Source organism: Rana temporaria, chromosome 2, assembly GCF_905171775.1.
Source record: "Rana temporaria chromosome 2, aRanTem1.1, whole genome shotgun sequence".
In the NCBI taxonomy this organism is placed as follows: domain Eukaryota; kingdom Metazoa; phylum Chordata; class Amphibia; order Anura; family Ranidae; genus Rana; species Rana temporaria.
In genome coordinates this window covers 132,318,095-132,337,409 of record NC_053490.1, presented here as the reverse complement: position 1 = coordinate 132,337,409, position 19,315 = coordinate 132,318,095, and the positions used below count along the sequence as shown (strand labels likewise).

The following is a 19,315-nucleotide window of genomic DNA, read 5'->3' as shown; positions in this document are numbered from 1 at the left end:
AGATCCCACATTCACACGTAAAAAGTAAAAAAAAAAAAAAGTAAAAAAAAAAATATTATTTAATTTTACTTTTACACGGAAAACAAAATGGGCCCTTTAGGGACGGAGGATGGAAGTGATGTTTGACGTCGCTCCAGTCCTCAAAGTGCATAGAGTCGAGTGGGGGCCACCTTGCCCTCACTCAACTTCCTTCCAATCAGCCCAAAACGTTGGATCGTTTTCCCAGCTACGGAATGGCTCCGGTAATCGGAGAAAACGGCAGGGAAGCAGCGGATGGGGGCACATCTCCTGACGCCCATAAAAGTGATTCTGTGGCGAATCTGCCGCTAGGACCACTTTTATCTGAAAGAGGATCGCCCACTGTGAAAAAATATACTGGGAGTTATGGCAGCCATCTGCTCCCACAACCCCGATGTACAATATCAAAGTAATGACGTATATATACAGTGGGTGGTCCGGAAGTGGTTAAAGGCAGACTTCTAAAATGTGTGAAAGATCACATGGCAAAATAGTTGTCCTTATCTGAGGCAGTGGATGGTTGCTGTTACATTTTATACGGTTCAGTTTATATAGTCACAATTTAGATCTTGCCATAGAAAGTAAAATCTTGCTTCAATACTTGTTGCAAAAAATCTATCACTGTACTGTATCTGGAGAAGGCCGTTAGGAATCTAAAAATAAAATATCCACAAATGAATAAACAAAAAAAAGCCTCGTACACACAATCGGATTATCCGACGGGAATTGTGTGAGGACAGGCTGTTGGCGGAAAATGTGACCGTTTGTATGCTCCATCAGACAACAGTTGGATTTTCCATGGATAAATGTAGGATAGAATGCTTTAAAATTGTCCGCCAACAATTGTGTGTTGTCAAAACTCCAATGTACAAACCACGCATGCTCAAATGCAATGCTCACCATAACACAACAACATTAGCAGAAGTTGCCCAAAGGGTGGCGCTAAAGAGCTGAAAAAACACATAGTTTCGTGTTTGATGGCCGTGTTTGATGGCCGACAATTCTTTGCCGTTTGTATGCAAGACAAGATCATGGCCAACACCCTTTGGACAAAAGTCCTACGCTTTGTCCGCAGAAAACTCTAATCAATGGCAGTCAAATTCTTAGGTAAATTATAGAAACCTTAATTGGTTGTTAAAAAGGTTTCATTTTTTTATAAATCTTACCGAATAAAAAAAAAAAAAGTGGCGGTGATACTAAAAAGTGGAATTTTTAGACCCTGGGCTGGAAAGACCTGCACAACAGGTTTAAGTAATGCGAGAGGATTTTATGCAATCTGGGATTATGTAAGATCACCTGAAAAAACTTCACAGCTCATCATGCAAAATACATTTTTCTGCCAAACAAGAATGTTGGAAAACTTGTCGATCAGCGGCTGCAGCCACGGATCAGTGTATTCTGACTGCGGAAAGTTCCCCTGTCTGAATGAAATGGCTCAGCTGGGATTCTTCCAACCACCACCTTGTGTGGATGGGGAAACCGGGAAACAAAAACGAGCGATCTAGCCCAATGCCTGGTATACATGGGCCAAATGTCGGGAGCTATTGGGCAGTTCAATAAAAAATGGCAGACAATTGGGCTTTGTGCAAGTCGGACGGGCATGCTGGAAAACCAGCAGCCGTCTGGCTCCCGATCAACGCTCTCAGTCAATGGCTAAGAGCGTTGATCGGAGTGTTCTGGAGGGGGGGGGGGGGCGACCCCCTGTCAGAACACAACAGCTCAGCAGGGGAGATCATTGTACCAACGTCGGACTGTTAGTACAGAGGCTCCAACCTTTTTTTTTCATTCAACTTGCTGGGTTTAAAAAAAAACTATTAGTGTTTTAGGCTTAAAGAAGTTGTAAACCTCAGGAAAAAACAAAACAAAAAAAAACCCCTGCAAGATAATGGCATAATGAGCTAGTATGAAATACCGCAGAGTGATGCCCTGAATCTGCAGCAGCCCGTTTCTTTAGTGTGCATGTGCCGATGGCAGCAGCGCATATATCGAATATCTCCTAAACTGTGCAAGTTTAGGAGATATTCAAGGTACCTACTGTACGGGCTTATCTGTAGGTAAAAGTGGTATAACAAGGTTTACAAGCACTTTAAAGTGGAGTTCCACACATTTTTTTATGTTTGTCTGTGCTGCATGCTCTAATCTCATAGTGTTCAGAATGGACAATTTTTATTTAATTTGTTGCTTGTAAATACCTTTATTTTGTAGTCCTTCATTACTTCCTCCTCCTTATTTGCCTAGGCTATTTGCAAGGGTTTCTGGGATAGGCATCATGTTTCCCAGTAGTCTTTGCAAACCTGACTGAAACCTATTACATTGCTTGTGCACTGAGCATGTGCGAGATATGCAAAGCTGAAATCCAGGAAGTCATACAGTCTGGTTTCATGATGCCCACACTTAAGATGGCCACGGTCTATTTCTATTTTACAAAGTGTCTAAATGCTGTAACAACCTAACAAAACGGACCTTAGTTTACAGACTAACTTTACTAGAATACATTAAGCTTGTGTATTACAGGGGTATTTATATTTAAAAAGTGAAATTGTGGCCGGAACTCCCCTTTAAGTTTGTGTGATGATTTCCACCTTTTAGTGCTTGGAAGTAGCAGTAACCATAACAATCTATCGATCATAAGCAATAAATTAATCTGTTGCCTTGCTTGCATTTATAGGACACTTTATCATCTCATTCTTCAGTCACTTGAGCAAAAATGAAAAGGCAGCAGCTACAAAATCTGTAGCTGCTGACTTTTAACCACTTGCCGACCAGCGCACACTGATATACGTCGGCAAAATGGCACGGGCAGGCAAAAGGGCGTACAGGTACGTCCCCTTTAAATTGCCGCCGGCGGTGCGCCTGTGACCCTTCCGCAAGCTCCATGACCGCGCCTGCGGGATCTGCGGACCCGATCGCCGTCGGTGTCCCGCGATCGGGTCCCAGAGCTCAAGAACGGGGAGATGTGGTGTGTAAACACCACATCTCCCCGTTCTGCCTAGTGACACTGTCACTGATCGCGTTCCCTGTCATCGGGAACAACGATCAGTGACGTGTCATGTGTAGCCACACTCCCCTACAGTAAGAATCACTTCCTAGGGAACACTTAACCCCTTCAGCGCCTCCTACAGGTTAACTCCTTCCCTGCCAGAGTCATTTTTACAGTAATCAGTGCATTTTTATAGCACTGATGGCTGTAAAAATGACAATGGTCCCAAAACGGTGTCAAAAGTGTCCGATGTGTCCGCCATAATGTCAAAGTCACGATAAAAAATAATAATAATAAAAAATAAAAAAAAACGCTGATCACCGCCATTACTAGTAAAAAATATTATTAATAAAAATGCCATAAAAATATTACCTATTTTGTAGACGCTATAACTTTTGCGCAAACCGATCAATAAACGCTTATTGCAATTTGTTTTACTAAAAATATGTAGAATATATATCAGCCTAAACTGAGAAAAAAAAAATTATATATTTTTTGGGGGATATTAATTATAGCAAAAATGACAAAATATATTTTTTTTCCAAAATTGTCGCTCTATTTTTGTTTATAGCGCAAAGAAAATAAAAACCGCAGAGGTGATCAAATACCACCAAAAGAAAGCTATATTTGTGGGGGGGGGGGAGGTAAATTTTGTTTTGGAGCCACGTCGCACGACCACGCAATTGTCAGTTAAAGCGACGCAGTGCCGATTCGCAAAAAGTGGCCCGGTCATTTAGCAACAAAATGGTCTGGGGCTGAAGTGGTTAATAAAAAAGACACTCACCTGTTCTAGGATCCACAGCTGGGTTGGTTTCTTCACCGGTCTTCAGTCCCAGGCGCCGGTGATCTGCCGTGCTGGTTCCAGGTATCACGGAAGTTCCAGCGCATGCGCGAACTGAGGCGCAGAGATGGTTCCAGCCATCGGGAAAGTTCCGTCAAACATTGCGCAGGTGCAAACTTGCTGACGGAAATCCCCGAACGGCGGCCAGCATCCAGGGCGACGTGGACTTAGAGGAAAGTGGCCAGTCGGCCTCACGTCCTCGCTGCGCTCGGACGGCTCGCTTCGCTCGCTCGGCCTCCTGGCTCTTTTTTTAACATCCTCCAATCCACGGGGATGTTAAAGAATGAGCCTGGATGCCGGGCGAGGTTCGGGGATTTCCGTCGGGAAGTTTGCGCCTGCGCAGTGAGTGGAGGAACTTCCCCCATAGGGGAACATTGAGGACAAGTCACCGGCATATTAAACCGTGGGCAGCCAGCTGTGACTGCTTGCGCCTTCAAAGCTGGCTGCCCACTGCGCTTTGCCAATGGTCCTGCAGCCTTCTGGGACCTGCGACGTGTTGGGTGGAGGACTTACCCTTGGATCACCTATGTGATCCAAGCTGAAGTGGGAGCAGATATTTGTCAAAACCAGGTTCCTGTCCCCCCCCCCCCCCCGATACGAGACAAAAATGTCATAGGAGGGTAAGGGGAGGAGGAGGAAAAGTGAAACTCATGGGGGCAAGTGATAACCTCCAACTTGTCTGAACCCATCTGAAAACCAGTATGCAATAAAGATGTAGCATCTAATGTGGCCAAGATATTCAATCATTTTGACAATGCCTCCAATTTTTATTAAATCCCCAAAATCCACCCACCATAAAAGAGTGGACCCAAACCCTGATGCATTAGGTCTAGCTAGCCCCCCCCCCAGATTACAATTTTGGTGCTGTCATTTTATCCTGCAAACTGTAAATGTCGCCAGCCAGTTGATACTTTGAGTCCCTTGCTTATCATTTAATCTACTACAGGTTTGTTGGTTTATCATCCCCGCCCAGTGTTGACCTTTCTCTCTATTATTTGAGATTATGCTGCATGTAATCTCGACATGAGCAATAGTTTACATTGTGTTTACCATAAAATCAGGGTTCTGAATATGAAAGTTTAATTTTGCCCATAAACATACCAGTCTAATAAGAATAATATTTTGGGGAAGGAGCAGAGGGCACAGAAGTGGGAGATACTTATGACAATGGGGAGAAGGAGGACCTAAAGAAGCAGCAGCACAGAAGAGAACATCAATAAGGGCCAGTTGACACCATTGTGTGGTGCGAGATTTCATGTGATTCGCACCGCAAACCACATGCAATGCAATATCCGTGCAATGCGATTTCAGCCATACAGATTGTATGGCTGATATCGCATTCGGACCAAACTCGCACGGGACCCTTTTTTTGGTCCACACCAGAATCGGATCACATGAGTGTTCAACACCCATGTGATCCGATTTATGTCCGTACGGTCAGTTTGCAGTGCGATATGCGTAGCTGAAATTTCGGATTCCTCCCCCCCTCTGGTGTCACATTTGGCACCTTTCAGGGGGAGGGGGGGAATATCCGAAAAGCGGAAGTTCCATTTTAGGGTGGAACTCCGCTTTAATGAAACCCCTATTTCAGCTAGGCATATCGCACTGCAAACTGACAGTACGGACATGAATCGGATCACATGGGTGTTGAACACTCATGCGATCCGATTCTGGTGTGGACCAAAAAAAGGGTCCTGTGCAAGTGTGGAGCAGATACCTGTGTAATCCAGACATTTGCTCCCACTTCTGGGCATAGATAGCCGCAGTATCCGCGGATATCTACGCCATTCCCAGCCCCTCCTCCCCCCCCCCCCACTGTCTTCTGGGACTAGTGAGATTGCGCAGCGTGACTACATGCACAGTAGGGAACCAGGAAGGTTTCACTTCCCGATTCCCTTACCGAAGATGGCATCGCCTCAACCCTAGAGCCGAGGACAACGTGGGCGCCCTATACAGGTAAGAGATCATATTTTAAAAGTCAGCACCTCCAGTATTTGTAGCTGCTGACGTTAAATCTTTTTATATTATAATTTGGCAAAATATTGACACTCCCAGCAGCTCGCATATGGCCGTGTGAATTGGTGTGAGAGTCAGGTGCGATGCGGAAACCCACAGTGGAGTCGCAGGGTTCCTGCATGGCACAAGTGTGAACCAGGCCTAAAGCAGATTTTCACTGCATTTGAGCACCACAAACCAAAAACAGGATTTGATTCATATTTAATATTCAAAGCAAACTCCCCTATCCACATATGTCTTTTTGTTTAGTTTTGAGAAATAACTTTGAAAAACACCCCCTAGCATTTTTGGCCATGACCATCTTGAGTAAGGGCAAATGGTTCATGTTGCATTTACTTCCTGGAATCCATCTGCCCTTGGCATAGGTATGCAGAGAGGATGTGCTTAGCTGAGTAACCTCCCACCCCCTGAAGACTCCTGGGATGTTTGACATCATTTGCCTAGGCATGGAAACCAGGAAGTTACTAAAGAAATGGAAAAAAATAAAATAAAACAAGTAAATATGCTATACTTTACTATCTGTTTACTAATGCTAGCAGCATGAGAACTAAAAAAAAAAAAAAAATCAATGTTGATTGGGAGAGTGAGGTTCCAGTTTAAAGCGGTGGTTCACCCTCCATAACAACATTTTAGCATAAAATTCGGCATAGTAGCGCAAGCTACAGTATGCCTGTATTGATTTTTTTAGCCCCGTACTCACTGTGCAATCGTATATTGAAGATTCCGTCTCCCCGCGGGGAATGGGCGTTCCTATCCAGAGGGAGGATGATTGACGGCCGGCTCTGGCACGTCACGCTCCCCGAAGACAGCCGGAGTAGGTCTCGGCTCTTCACGGCGCTATACGGCGCCTGCGCACAGACTATGCGCAGGCACCGTGAAGAGCCAAGTCCTATTTCGGCTATTTCCGGAGAAGCGTGACGTGCAAGAGCCAGCCGTCAATCACCTTCCCTCTGGATAGGAATGCCCATTCCCCGCGGGGAGTCGGAATCTTCAATATACGATTGCACAGTGAGTACCGGGCTAAAAAAATAAATACAGGCATACTGTAGCTCGCGCTACTATGCCTAATTTTATGCTAGAAGAAAAAAATATATATATATTTTTTTTTTAATAGGGTGAACCCCCGCTTTAAGGCCTTTTGCACACTGGGTGCTTTAACCGGCTCCCGACTAGCTAGTTGTACTGCGGCAGGTTGGCTTTCCTGCACGAATCGCAGTCATTGTACGTAGGGCGCATACACGGCGATCTGTGGGCGCGTGCCCATTCGCTAGCCGGGGGCCAACCAGTGGGTCCGGCGGACTCAATGTCCGCCGGCCACCCGCGATTGCTCCACAGAGGCAGAACGGGGGATTTGCCAGTGTAAACAAAGCAGATCCCCTTTCTGTCAGGGGAGTAGAGTGAGATTGTCTGTTCCTAGTGATTAGGAACAACGATTTCTTTATACTCCCTGTCAGTCCACTCCCCCCACAGTTAGAAAGCACCTCTCTAGAGAAAAAAAAATAACTAAAAATCGCAGATCACCGCTATTACTAGTAAAAATAATAATAATAATAAAAAAAATGTCATAAATCTATCCCCTATTTTGTAGACACAATAACTTTTGCGCAAACCAATCAATATACGCTAATTGAGATTTTTTTCACCGCTGACATCCGACGCTCCATAGGCTTGCATGGAACGGCCGTTCAGGTCCGCCGACAAAATTGACAGGTGGACCTGAACGGTCCGACCGCGTGAAAGGGGCCTAAGGCAGAGGCGCTTTGCCGACGGTATAGCCACGGTGCCCCATTGATTTCAATGGGCAGGAGCGGTATACTCAACGCTCTTCCACCACTCCAAAGATGCTGCTAGCAGGAATTTTTTGACCATCCTGCTAGCGCACCGCTCCAGTGTGAAAGCCCTCTGGGACAGATGGAAAAATAGGGAATCGGAGGATTGCGGACCCAAGTGAGATCGGGTGTCAGCGGATGTTCATCCTCTGACACCCGCAAACGGATGGATGAAAAAGCAGACATACGGTCCGCATGTGTGAAAGAGCCCTTAAACACAACAGTCTCAGGTGAACACAAGCAGCCATTCTACAAGATTACAATCAAAAATCTCCCATCTACTAAACGATCAAAAATCATTTCACAGGCTACAGACACTCCCGAGAGAGAAAAGGTTTCATTAGCATTTGCAGAAGTAATAACACACCAGCAATGGAAGAATCTGTTTCTGAAGAGGTTATGTAATTAAAGTCTAGGCCTGCATTGTGCTTGTCAAGTGATCTCTCACACTGACTGAGATAATAAAGAGCAACTCAAGTCCAATAACATGATAGAAACACATTTCTATATCATACCCAATCTACCCAACAAATTGTGGGAGTTTCACAAGACACTAACCCTCTGAGAAAGAAAATCTATTATTAAAGTAATAGGACTAGAAATAAAATATTCTGATACAATCAAAAGCTTAGCCATGCAATGCGATTGTATAGAGACGGCTCAAAGTGTGGCAAGGGAAGCGCAACTGTCAGTACATGACACAAATACATTATAGTAGGGCCGAAACAACTAATCGATTATGAAATGAATCGATTACTATTTTCATAAATTGATTAATCGGCCAGTAACAAAATGGGTTAAAAAAAAAAGAAAATTACCGTATTTAATCGGCGTATACCGCGCACTTTTTTGCCCTGAAATTCAGGGCAAAATCGTGGGTGCGCGATATACGCCGATACCCGCGCCGAGTTTGAACTACTGTGCCGGCATATACCGATCGCAGTACACTCGTGTATAGTCGGGCAGGCTCAGGTTCTCTCGCAATCACGTACAGGACGCACAGGACGTGACCGCGAGAGGAGCCGAGCCTGCCCGACTATACACGAGTGTACTGCGCTTGGTATATGCAGGTGCAGTAGTTCAAACTCAGCGCGGGGATCGAACGTGGAGGACACCGCAGAAGGACGCCGGACCTGACGAGGAGGACACCACCGAAGCGGCAGACGGACGCCAGACCCGACGAGGACGCCGATGGACGCCGCGCAAGACACCAAAACTGTAAGTACTAAAATCTTTTTTTTACAGGAATGCGGGTCCACTTTAGGGGTGCGCACTATACGCCGAAGCGTGCAATACCCCGATAAATATGGTAGCCCGTTACAGTACAAAAAGAGCAAGAAAAACACTACTGTTAATATTATATTAATACAAAAAAATCTTTGTACATTCGTTGAAGGAAAGAATGTTGTTTGAAATTTTCACATTGATTTTAACATTCAGTTTTTAAATGAATGTAATTTTTGAACGTATACCACATACACGTTCTGAGAATTCCTTTGACCAAGAAGTTTTCTATTATTTCTAAAGTTCCGTCACTGTGGTTGAAAACGAACGTCAATTTGACCCCCATTGACGATTAGAAAAATCGAATGAATGTTCTTAAAATTATATTTTTTTTTTTTGAAGGAAGACGTTTTTGTATGGCCACACTTTCTTTTAAGATTAATAACCGATTAATCGACTAATCAAAACAATAAATTGGCCAACTAATCGATTATGAAAATCATCGTTAGTTGCAACCCTACATTATAGTATACCCCAAAATGTAAAAAAAAAAAAAAAAAATGAAATAAAAAAAAAATCACAGACGGCACTCAACTGTGCTGCTACACATGCACTAATGTCAAAACCAAAAAGTGCAGCTCTACCTTACTATTCAATAACTTAACAATGGTGGAACCCTCTATGGCATTCTCAATAAACTTCAGTTTCAACACAACACCAGTCTCTGTGATATGTAACTACACATATAAAGTGGATCAAAAAACAAAAACAAAACATACAAATGTTCTTATTCAATTTTCTTTCGATTTACCTTCAACCGTGTAGTACACGGGCCTACCTGATTTCACACAAATTGAAAGTGTTTAGATTTGACATTAAGCGCCTCCAAATGTTTTTTCAAGCAGTTTGAGTCACGTGACCACTTCCTGACTGGCTCACGTACATATACTGCGACAGTTTGGCAGCCCTGCGCAAACCGCCATATAGGTACGTCGGCACATCTAAGAGCCTTAGCAGGCGTGAGCGCACTGCACGGCGGGGGCACCCAATGCGCATGGCCAGCGGTAACACGATGCCCGCCGGCCACGGGCACGAGAGCCAGAACGGGGATCTGTGTGTGTAAACACACAAATCCCGATTCTGTCGGGGAGGAGAGACAGATTGTCTGTCCCTAGTAATTAGGAACAGCAATCGGTCTCCTCCTCCAGCGAGTCCCATCCCCCCCCACAGTTAGAAACACTCATGAGGGAACACAGTTAACCCTTTGATCGCCCCGTAGTGTTAACCCCTTCCCTGCCAGTCACATTTACACAGTAATCAGTGCATTTTTATAGCACTGATCACTGTAAAAATTTCTAAGGTCCCAAAAAAGTGTCCAATCTGTCCGCCGCAATATCGCAGCCCTACAAAAAAAAAAAAAAAAGCTGATCGCCGCCAATACTAGTAAAAAAAAAAATGGAATGGTCATCAAGGGGGAAAATTTTTCCAGGGCTAAAGTGGTTAACGCACCACAAATGTCTGAAAAAAAGCACCTAAAAAGCGCAGAAAAAACGTTCAGCGTTTTAATAGGTAGTTTAGAAGCTCCTCAGTGTTAAAGGGCTTTTGGTTATATATACCAGGGATCGACAAATCCCGGGCGCCAGGTCGCCATGGCGACTAGAAATAGTGTCCTGGCGACTTGGCTTGGAAGGTGGGCAAAAAAAAATTTTTTTTTGTGAGCTGGCGCCATCTGGTGGTGGCCGTTGGTATTACAAGTTAAGCATTACAAGTTAAACAGCAATTCTAATGTCATTTTTCACTGCCATCTTCTTCCCTCTAATTAGAACCCCCAAACATTATATATATTTTTTATCCTAACACCCTAGAGAATAAAATGGCGATCGTTGCAATACTTTCTGTCACGCCGTATTTGCGCAGCGGTCTTACAAGCGCACTTTTTTGGGAAAAAAATGACACTTTTTTTAATTAAAAAATAAGACAACAGTAAAGTTATCCCCATTTTTTTTAATACTGTGAAAGATAATGTTACGCCGAGTAAATTCATACCCAACATGTCACGCTTCAAAATTGCGTCCGCTCGTGGAATGCCGACAAACTTTTACCCTTTAAAATCTCCATAGGCGACGTTTAAAAAAATCTACAGGTTGCATGTTTTGAGTTACAGAGAAGGTCTAGGGCTATAATTATTGCTCTCGCTCTACCAATCGCGGCGATACCTCACATGTGTGGTTTGAACACCGTTTACATATGCGGGCGCTGCTCACGTATGTGTTCGCTTCTGTGCGCAAACTCGGCGGGGCGCGTTTTCTGGCTCCTAACTTTTTTAGCTGGCTCCTAGATTCCAAGCAAATTTGTCAACCCCTGATATATACACATATATACAAATATTTCAGTTCTTGTATTGTAGTTTATTGTAAATAGTAGCATGGTGATTACCTATTATAAATGCACCAATATGACTACATCTTTCTGCATTCAGATCCAATAAAAACGCAGAAGGCTAAAGTGAACGCAGCCAGATGAATCGCTTAACACGCACTCACGCAGCTTTCTACTGCATCAAAATGAATGTAAACCTTTTTGATGTTCTGATTCTACAGTCCCCTTTATTCTGTATTCTACATAGGAAAAGTTACAGTGGTGATGAATGTTCTGCTCCATCCAGTACCCACAATATGCAGCCTGGGGAAGCGTTTAGACACTGAAAGGCATTACATCATCTAATATTAGTGATTTTAGCATGTTTCTAAGTGGTGCCAACAACCACAGCCCATTAAAATGGCAATCATCTAGATTGGAAATTGTTCTTGGATTTGGTATTGCAGATTTTGTATCATGACAAAGGAAAATCAGATTCACAACGCAAAGCCAGTTTGTACAATGCAATACAAAACACAATGGGGGAAATTTACAAAACTGGAGCACTCAGAATCTGGTAAAGATGTGCACAGTAACCAATCAGCTTCTGACTTTTGAACGACTTTGAATCAGTTAAAAATTGATCGACCGATTAGAATTCTGTGGGAAGAATAGCTGGTTGTTAAGAAGCGGGCTGGGAAGCCGACCGCCGTGTCCTTAACAACTGATGACAGCTGAATGTAAAAAAAGAATGCTGACAATTAAAAAAATAAAAATAATAAGGCGTGGGGGTCCCCCCCAGAATCCATACCATACCATATCCGAGCATGCAGCCCGGCAGGTCAGGAAAGGGGGGGGCCCACATGCCCTCAACATGTTGATGGTACAAGGGCCTTGTCCCCACAACCCCAAGCAGTGGTTGGGGGGGGGGGGGTCTACGGGCGGGGGGCTTATCGTAATCTGGAAGCCCCTTTAACCCTTTCACGCCGACGGATCGCATATATGCGTCCTCGGCTTTCAGGGGTTATACCGGGATGATGCCTGCAGCCGCAGGCATCATCCCGGTACCGTTGTTTAGAGCGGGCGATCGGCTTTCCAAACATAACAACCGATGCGGCTAAAAGCCGCTCGGTTGTTATGCCGGAGGAGCGGGAGGGGACATCCCCCCCTCCCGCCGCCTCTCGCCGCTCTGACCGGGCCTCCCGTCCCACCGGGAGACCCGATCCACGATCCGGCGCCTCCAGCGTCTCGGCGAGCTCTGAAACAAAGCCGTAAACGGCTTTGATTCAGTGTCCGCATTGAAACCACGGAAGCGGCGTCATGACGTCACTTCCGGGTTTCTCAGATGCCAATGGCGCCGGATTTAAAAAAGTACACAGTATTCAGAATCGCCGTTTTCAGCGATCTGAATACTTTGAAGTGCAAAGGAGGGCTCGGGGGTCTTTTAGACCCCCGATCCCTCCATAAAGAGTACCTGTCACCACCTATTGCTGTCACAAGGGATGTTTACATTCCTTGTGACAGCAATAAAAGTGATCAAAATGTAAAAAAAAAATAAAAAAAATTTAATATTAGAAAAAAATAAAAATAAATAAGAAAACAAAAAAAAATTTTTTTAAAGCGCCCCCCTCCCCGCGAGCTTGCGCAGCAAAGAAAGCGCATACGGAAGTCGCGCCCGCATATGAAAACGGTGTTCAAATAACACATGTGAGGTATCGCCGCGATCGTAAGAGCGAGAGCAATAATTATAGCACTAGGCCTACTCTGTAACTCTAACCTGGTAACCGTAAAAAAAGTTTAAAGCGTCGCCTATGGAGATTTTTAGTTACCGTAGTTTGTCGCCATTCCACGAGTGCGTGCAATTATAAAGCGTGTCATGCTTGGTATCTATTTACTCGGCATAACATCATCTTTCACATTATGCAAAAAAATTGGGCTAATTTTACTTTTTCATTTTTTTAAAATTCATGAAAGTAAATTTTTCCCAAAAAGTTGTGTTTAAAACACCGCCGCACAAATACCGTATGACATAAAATATTGCAACAATCGCCATTTTATTCTCTAGATTCTCTGCTAAAAATATATATATAATGTTTGGGGGTTCTAAGTAATTTTCTAGCCAAAAATATGGATTTTAACTTGTAAACACCAAATGTCATACATAGGCATAGGCATGAAAGGGTTAAACAAGTGGACCCCAAGATACACCCCCCCCATGTGAATGAGCATGAGGTACATAATACTCCTACCCATTCACCAAAAAAGTGAGTAAACACAGTAGACCAGTTTTTGAAAATGTATTTATAAAAAAAAAAAGTAGATCTACCTTCAATTGCGCCACCTGCCACACCGCCAACCCGAAAAACAATACACAACAAAAAAAAACTCCAGCCCTGACAAAGGCTCCCGCCCACTGCTGGCTCCGCCATGTGCCAGCTCCTAAATACCTAAGCCGCCCGGTGGAACCCCCACCCCCCTTGTGATGTCACCACCCCAGAATACCATGGGTCAATGATGTCACAAGGGGGTGGTGCAATCGGTGACATCACTGGGTGGCCCTGTCCTTTAGTTATTGAAGAGCTGTTACACGGAAGAGTCGACGAGAGCCTTCGTCTGGGCCAGAATTTTTCTTTCCTTTTTTAGGTTGGCGTGATGGATCTACTTCGGGGGGAAATATTTTTTTATTTAATAGAGCAATTGTCAAAGACCGACTGGTGTACTGTGTTTACTTACTTTTTACACTTTTTTGGTGAATGATTAGGCCAAACTCATTCACATAAGGGGGGGGGGGGGCTTGTTGAAAGGGGCTTCTATATTCCAAAAAGCCCTCTGCCCACAGCCACCACTCAGGGTTGTGGGGAAGAGTCTCTTGTGGGATAAGGAGCGTTGGCAAAAAGCACACAGCACCCCCCCCCCCCCCACGTGGCCTGGTATGGGCTGCTTGCTCGGATAAGGGTCTGGCGCGGGCATATGCTTAAAATCTATACCAGACCAGAAGGGCCTGGTATGCATGGGGAGGGGGGACCCCAATATTTTTTTTCCATTTTTGTTTTTTAATTGCCGCCATTCTCTTTTTTACATTCAGATATCAGTGGGGAAATCCGCCGACAGCTGATAAGTCATAGGTTGTTAAGGACAAGGCAGCCGGCTTCCCGGGCCCGCTCCTAACTATTCTTCACACAGAATTCAAATTCCAATCGTTCTGAAAATTTGGAATTTGCTAAATCGCATCAAGTCAGTCGCACAGTAAAGTCGCAATGGAAATCGCACGATTTTTAGGTTGCACATATGTGAATGGAGCTTAGGGATATATTAAAATTAAAGGTTTTGTGCCTGGAGTTCAACTTTAAAGAAGAAGCCTCATTTCTTTTTTTTGTTACATCCCTCAAAGGACAGAGTACATGTAGTACTGTGTCCTATCTTCCTACATGCTGTGGAAGGCAAGCTTGTGATTGGACAAGATGAACTCTACAGCTGTCCAACAACGCAGCTAACAATGAGACATCTGCCAAGACAAGCAGCAACAAGAGGAGTGCAGAGGACAGGCATTTCACCTCCTTACTGGCGCTGGTCTTGGACAAGTACTTGGAGCCCCAGATAAGCAACAGCTACAGTAGATATATATATATATATATATCACACACACACACACACACAGCGGTCTCTTTGGTAGCAGAGTTGTCGGGTGGCCACAATGAGAGGGGGGTGTCCTGTAGGACCATGCAGCGGACCTTCCACAGCACATAGGAAGATGGGAGAAAGTACACGGATTTTGTCCCCCTAGGGACAGAACATTGTAATAAGAAAAATGCAGCTTTTTGTAGAAGTTGAGGGACCATCTGGTTTGCTTCTTATGAAGGACACAACACACCCCATAGTTCTTCAGCCCCTTTGTGACATTTCCATGGAGCTTTGCTGATTACCTGCCCACCCCTCTGCCAGACAACCCATGGCACAACGCTGAGCACAGTACACACTCCTCTACATAGCAGGAGATGACAATGCTTAGTACACACACCATATATACAATGCTCAGTACAGTACACAAACCATATATACAACGCTGAGCACAGTACACACTCCTCTACATAGCAGGAGGTGACAATGCTGAACACAGTACACACTACATACATAGTAATTAGTACAGTATCTACTATATTCTCAGTACAGTACACACCATATACACAATGTTTTGTACAATACACAATGCTTAGTACAGTACACACACTATATATACAATGCTCAGTACAGTACACAAACCATATATACAATGCTTAGTACAGTACACACAATGCTTAGTACAGTACACACCATATATACAATGCTTAGTACAGTACACACAATGCTCAGTACAGTACACACCATATACAAAATGCTTAGTACAGTACACACTCCATATACACAATGCTCAGTAAAGTACACACCACATATACACAATGGTTAGTACATTACACACTATATTCACAATGCTTAGTACAGTACACAGTCCATATACACAATGCTCAGTACAGTACTTAATATACACAATGGTTAGTACAGTACACAGTCCATATACACAATGCTTAGTACAGTACACGCTCCATATACACAATGCTTAGTACAGTACACACTCCATATACACAATGCTTGGTACAGTACACACTCCATATACACAATGCGTGGTACAGTACACACTCCATATACACAATGCGTGGTACAGTACACACTCCATATACACAATGCTTGGTACAGTACACACTCCATATACACAATTCTTGGTACAGTACACACTCCATATATACACAATGCTTGGTACAGTACACACTATATTCACAATGCTCAGTACATTACACACCATATAATGCTTAGTACAGTTACAGCACACAATCCATATACACAATGCTTAGTACAGTTCACACACCTTAGTACAGTACACACCATATACACAATGCTTAGTACAGTACACACTCCATATATACAATGCTTAGTACAGTACACACTCCATATATACAATGCTTAGTACAGTACACACACCTTAGTACAGTACACATCATATACACAATGCTTAGTACAGTACACACTCCATATATACAATGCTTAGTACAGTACACACTCCATATATACAATGCTTAGTACAGTACACACACCTTAGTACAGTACACATCATATACACAATGCTTAGTACAGTACACACTCCATATATACAATGCTTAGTACAGTACACACTCAATATATACAATGCTTAGTACAGTACACACACACACCTTAATACAGTACACACCATATACACAATGCTTAGTACAGTACACATTCCATATACACAATGCTTAGTACAGTACACACACACATCTTAGTACAGTACACACCATATACACAATGCTCAGTACAGTACACATTCCATATACACAATGCTTAATACAGTACACACACATCTTAGTACAGTACACACCATATACACAGTACAGTACACATTCCTCTCACCTGCATGCTCAGCACTCCTGATCTCTCTCTCCTGCCTTCTCTTTCTCTCTCTTTCTTCTGTCTTCTCTCTCTTTGCAGACAGGATGTGGCAACAAAACAAAAGAAAGAGAAAAACAGTCAGAAAGAAGGGGGCGGTGAATAAAAGTATAAATGTAAGAAAAAAGCAGCAGAGCCAGGAAGTGAAACTTCAGCAGAGTGTGAATAGTGAGTGCAGTGCAGGGTAGTGAGAGGCTGTGAGGAGATTAGCAGGTTTTACTCAGAGAGTATCTATCTCTCCAGTGTGATCACACCCTCATAGAGAAGCCGCCTCTCCCCCAGACACACACATGACATGGGGAGGTTGTGAGGACTCCCTGCTCCTAGGAATGATCTTTGTACTCTCCAGGAAGGAGGCTGAGCACACACTGACAGGGAATCCTCTCCTCTCCTCTCATACATACAGACTGGATGTTGGCTGCTGGCCACTCCACACACCCTGCAATGAAATGTTTACAATCATATTCTCATTGTGTCTGTGTATAGAGGAGACCAAGGTTGTCTACACCCAACGACAAACATGCCCTATATATCAGCTCCCCAGTCCTTGGAGGATATATGAGTTGCTATCAGGATATTACATGTACTGTAAGTACCAAGCAATACACATAAGACCAAGGTCCCAGCAGCATAGGGAGGCTCTGTCTGGGTGTAAAGACATTGTTGTCCTCACTGATATCCCCTTCACCCTCACAATAAACTTCCCTCCAATCTATCCTCCTCTACTTCAATACAACTGTTTTCTATTTACCTTTTTTCCATGAAAATGCGTGGCTCCGCCCCCTCACCTAGGCAAATGAAGAGCACGGTGCTAGCTGTGCCTCCTGGGATATGCTCATCACATATCTCAGAGGAGGGGGGTGCACCTAGCGCCGCATCATCAGGAGGCGCAATGGCTGAACCCAGAAGATCCAGCAGGCCTATTGACATCACAAACAATATGGCCCGGATTCACATACATCGGCGCATATTTATGCTGCCGTAGCGTATCTATTTTACGCTACGCCGGCGCAGCGCAGAGAGGCAAGCACTGGATTCACAAAGCCAGTGCTGCCAAATCTGCGCTGGGTTTCTTAGACGTAAGTCGTCGTAAGTGGAAGTGGGCGTGAGCCATGCTAATGAGGCGTGACCCCATGCAAATGATAGGCTAAGCGCCAGATAGATACGAATAACGAACGGCACATGCCCTGTCCCGTAGACGCATCCCAGTGCGCATGCTTATAATCACGTTGGAACGAATGCCTAACATACGACGGATCACTGCCTACGGCGTGAACGTAACCTACGCCCAGCCATATTCACGTACAACGTAAACAACGTAAAATACGACTGCTTGAGTTCCCTGGTCCATACCTTTGCATGGGTTGCGCCTCATATATGGGGAATAACTTTACGCTGGACGTACGACTTACACAAACCGCGTATATTATGCGCCGGGCGCAAGTACGTTCGTAAATCGGCGTATCTCCCTCATTTGCATACACGAATAGAAAATAAATGGGAGCGCCAACTACGCCCAGCGTAAATATGCGCCCACTCTCCGCCGGCTTAGGCAAGTTACGTCGGTCGGATGAAGCCTACTTTCTGGCGTATCTTAGTTTGTGGGCACGGCGCACAGAAACAACGGCGCATATTTGCACTTATGCGGCGTATCTCGAGATACGTCGGCGTAAGTGCTTTGTGAATCCGGGCCTGTGGCAGAAGACAAGAGGATCTCAGCTGGACAACACTGGGTGGGTGAGTATCTGAAATGTGCACAACACACCACCTGTTAAGGCAAAAAATTAATGGAGGGGTGGGGAAGATCCTCTTTAACCAGTTCTGACCCAGTCTATAGTCAATCCGGATGGACATCATATGATATCCTTCAGCACGACCTGTCCCCGGCTGTGTCCATCGCCGATGACTGATCAGTGTACCAGCTTGCTGCCAGTACCATGTGACCAACCACAGCAGATCATATGACAGTTGTAAACAATAGATGGTTTACTTTCCTGCCAACCATTGTGTACAATTGTGTTGCTAGCTGTGATTGGTCAATGTGAACACATGGTACAGACAGGGCCAATCACAGCCCATTTATACCATGTGATTATCTCTGGCCAATCACAGCTTTTAGCAATGAAATTCACTGCTATAGGCAATCCCAGCACAGAAACTGGGCTGTCAGTGACATACCCAGGTCTCCTATTAACAAGACCTGGATCCTGATCACATGATCACTGTAATAGCCTCTGATTGGCTATCACAGTGATCATTCACTTTACAGTCTACTCCAATGCTGTTCCTCCTCTGTGAAAATAAAATGGTTAGCGTACAGTCCTGTTTACACCTGCTTTTGCTTTGCTTTGGCTTTGCTTCAAAAAGTATACCTCATACATACCTCCCAACTTTCTGAGATGGGAATGAGGGACTCCTATCACCAAAAGTATGCAGGCATAGGCAGGGCAGCCATAAGAAATTTTTGGGCCCCTCACACACCTTCAGGCATGAGAACTGGGGGGGTGCTGCCGCGAATTGAGAACCGGGGGGGGGGGGGGAGAGACTACAGAA

General features: G+C 44.4%; 1 protein-coding gene across 2 annotated transcripts in view; it reads right to left on the bottom strand.

Moving 5' to 3' along the window:
* Nucleotides 1-17,104, bottom strand: part of DGKA (diacylglycerol kinase alpha) — a 275,733-nt gene extending 258,629 nt beyond the window's left edge. For both annotated transcript variants that reach the window (XM_040341070.1, XM_040341071.1), the window contains exon 1: nucleotides 16,727-17,104. The gene's annotated coding sequence lies outside the window, so the exon portion shown is untranslated. The remainder of the gene's footprint in view (nucleotides 1-16,726) is intronic.
* Between the last annotated feature and the right edge of the window lie 2,211 nt (nucleotides 17,105-19,315).